Here is a 3,818-nt window from a genome sequence, read left to right as displayed (position 1 = left end):
TCTATGTATTGGTACATCTCCGGCCATCGGGCCATATATATGTATAACTATAGTTTTTGATGCTGTCAAAAATGCCCAGAGCTATGTGACAGGTCTAATAGTCGTTTTGATTGAAGAAAAATTTTGTGTTTAACATAAAACAAAACTTGTGTGTATTACCTGTTTGTAATTGTAATTCGATTCCTGTGAGTTTGCAAATGGTTATTCTGTATTCAATGCTTTTTTTACAGTTGTTATGGAATCCAGGGAAGACATCATAAAAAAATATTTTGCTGAAAATTATAAATATAAAGAAATTCAGAAAATTTTGGAGCAAAGTGGGCATGAAATTAGTATCCGTCAGTTACAAAGAGTAATTAAAGATTTAGGACTTAAAAGAAGAAAGATGAGTGAAAATTTACCAGCCATCATTGCTGCTGTCATGTTGGAATTACAAGACAGCGGAAGTTGTCTGGGGTACAAAGCTATGTGGTTGAGACTAAAACTGCAGTATGGTTTGAATGTTTATCGACAGACAGTTTTAGATTTGTTGCGTTTACTGGACCCTGATAGTATCGAATTCCGAGCTCGATATAAATTACACAGACGTGTTTACAAAGTACCCGGTCCAAACTTCGCCTGGCATTTGGACGGGTACGATAAGTTAAAACCATATGGCTTCGCTGTACATGGTTGTGTGGATGGTTACTCCAGAAAAGTATTATGGTTTTAAGTGGGCACAACAAACAACAAACCACAGGTAATTACTTACCACTACTTGAAGGCTGTACAAAAATTTGGCTGCGTTCCTTCTATAGTAAGGTCTGACCATGGACCTGAGAACTCTATCGTAGACAACTTGCAACAAGCTTTCAGATTGGAACATGATGATAAATTGGCTGGAGTACACTCATTCATCAAGGGAAAAAGTACTGCAAATCAAAGGATAGAAAGCACTTGGGGAAGAATGAGAAGACACTGTGTAGAATTTTGGATAAAATTTTTTAAAGACTTGAGGGATGAAAATTATTTCAAAAAATCAGATAAAATGCAAGTGGAAGCGCTTAGGTACTGCTTTGGTCCCTTAATAAGTTTGGATCTACAATTAACTAAAAAAGAATGGAACAGGCATAACATAAGAAGGCAGAACAATGAAGTTGTGCCTGGCAAGCCAAATTTTTTATACTATGTTCCAGAGGCTTCAGGTGCTAGTGACTGTGGTCACAAAGTCAGCGAACAACACATTTTGAATGCTTTCGAAGCTTTTGCTACGAAGCCAACCTACTGCAATCAAGCTTTTAGTGATTTAATAAATAATTTATTCCCTGCAGTCGTACCTCCTACATCTATTAAAGAAGCGACATTGTTTTACATTCAAATCATTAATGAATTTAAAAAATATCCAGAAAATTAAAATTGATCCTCTCAAGGAACATTTTTTTGTTTCTTCGACAAATGGACAATAAAATTTCGACCACGTGTACTACCTTTTGAATTAATTTTTTCAATATTACTAATAAGTATTTTCTAATTTGAATAGATGAAATAAAGTATAAATTTTCTGTGACACTGTTATTTTGACAATATTTATTTGAAATTTCTCAACTACAAATGTACTTTTTTACTTTGATACTACTTGGTACATCGCAAGCACTGACTATAATAGAAAATACGCCGTATAAATTGTTATAATTAAAGAATGGAAAAAAGTATGAATTGAACAACATACGTTTTACATCACACGTATTTTTGTAGTAATTAAAGTAATAACAAAACATTATGCATAAATTATTTTATGTAATTGTCATAAATATTATAAGTTACAAAACATTTTAAATTATTTTTTTCTTTAAGTCAACGATTAATCACATAACAATATCTCAATGCAAATGTTATTTTTTTCTTATGATTTGTAACATTTGATTGTAGTTATACTTATTAAATTATTATATCTTTGAGGAGATCAATTTAAAACAAGTTACATAGTTTGCACATAAATAGACAAAATTACCACTTCAGTAACGTAGGAACATGAAAATATAAATTAAAAATCTTAAACTACGTGAGGTCGCTTTACTATTTTAAATTATTGTAAGATCACAACCCTGCCTGCAAAATAGTCTAAGATTTTTTTTGCAATCTTAAGACCTAATATTATTATTACTATTATTATTATTAAAAATGTAAAACTATTAACAGTGTTGACTGTAAACTTGACTTTTAACTCCACTTAGGATTCTGCTCTTTTAACGTCTCTTGATTAGGTTCATTTCAATCTTGAAGCTGAAAGCTAAGTTCGAAATGAGTTTAGGTTTCAATTAATACAGAGGAATAAAAATGATCAAATATTTCAGGAAAACAATTTTAAGGTTAGATACAATATGGAAAAAAAAATGTTTTCAATATAAAAAAAGGAATTGAAAAACTTACTTACAAATTATTTTTTTACTTCTTGATATAATTGAAAAATTGTTGGTCTGTCGACTGGATCAAATGAAAAACATTTTTCTAAAGTAGGTCGTATGTGACTAGGTACTTTAGTTAAAACTGGTGTTTCTTTTGCACTTAATTTTTGCATTACAACTTCTTTTCCGCTATCTTCCCAAATAGGATTTTCTGTCATGATTTCAACAATAACTGAAGCTATGGCCCACACATCAGACATTGTTGACGCTGGTTTGTGATCTATAATTATTTCTGGCGCCACGTAAGAATGGGTCCCAAGGATGTTAGAGCCAATGGTACTTCGAAGTGCAGTTACATTATTATTAAAAGTACTTAATCCAAAATCACAAATTTTTATTTCTCCTTTGGTATTGACAAGTATATTTTCCAGTTTGATGTCACGATGTATTATAGAATTTTCTTGTAAATGCAAGAAACAAAAGGCTTTTTTTGCTTCTCTGCAAACAGCCTTTATTTTAATAAAATTTTTGTAATCAATACATCTGAGAACTTGAATTTCTTTTTCAATATGTTTGGGATTGACACCAAAAGTTTTCACGATTTTTACTGCTACAGTTTCATTTCTATAAGTACCTTTATATACTGCTCCTTGACTACCAATTCCAAGAACGTCTTTGCTGCTATAACAAAAGTCTTCTTTTGTAATTTCTACAATACTTTTTGGAATAATATTTAAGCAAGCAGCTTGGTTGACAAATTTTATTTTTTTGGATACTATATCACAGCCTTCGTTACACTTAATTTTACAATGCCATACTGACTGTACCATGTCGTGAGGTATACAGCTTAACAAATAAAGCATGCATTCTTCTTTAAAAATACTACCGTTGCAAAACCAGGTACAGAGAGGCATACACTCAGCGGTGCACTTTGGAATAATCCCTATGCCAAAATTGCCTCTCTCGGAGTAACCATGTACTAGGGTACATCCAAGTCATGAATAATAGAATGATTTTGAACAGCACCATTGAATTGTAGATAATCATGTACCTTCTGTAAGTTAGGACTATTTGAAGTATTCTCGACTACTTGAATTTTATACAAGGTGTTTCCATTTATAGTTACATTACTGATTTCGTAGCCGAAGGACACTGGTTCGAAATCCACAAAATTATCTGTATCGATATTTTCAGTTTCTGCAGTTTTATACATTACTCCGCTTTTGCTTTGCTCCATAACACTCCATTCTCCAGAATATTTTGACTCTACCAACCACCAGTAAGAAATTTGCACAATATTAAAAGAATCGTTAATTAGAATAACATCATCATCATTGTTATGAGATAAGGAAATAACATCCACAACTTCGCTGGAAACGACATTTTTTTCAACTTTTCCTAGCGACTTGTTAATTTTAGGCATGATTGGGTTAT

At 31.8% G+C, this 3,818-nt stretch overlaps 1 pseudogene; it reads left to right on the top strand.

Annotated features, from left to right (window-relative positions):
* Positions 1-385: 385 nt before the first annotated feature.
* On the top strand, positions 386-1,393 carry LOC149374895 (uncharacterized; annotated as a pseudogene).
* The last annotated feature ends 2,425 nt before the right edge of the window (positions 1,394-3,818 follow it).

This window comes from Copidosoma floridanum, unplaced genomic scaffold (genome assembly GCF_036245765.1).
Source record: "Copidosoma floridanum isolate Cflo_tuat_1 unplaced genomic scaffold, Cflo_Japanese_pri ptg000013l, whole genome shotgun sequence".
NCBI lineage: Eukaryota > Metazoa > Arthropoda > Insecta > Hymenoptera > Encyrtidae > Copidosoma > Copidosoma floridanum.
This window is presented reverse-complemented; position numbering and strand designations above follow the sequence as displayed.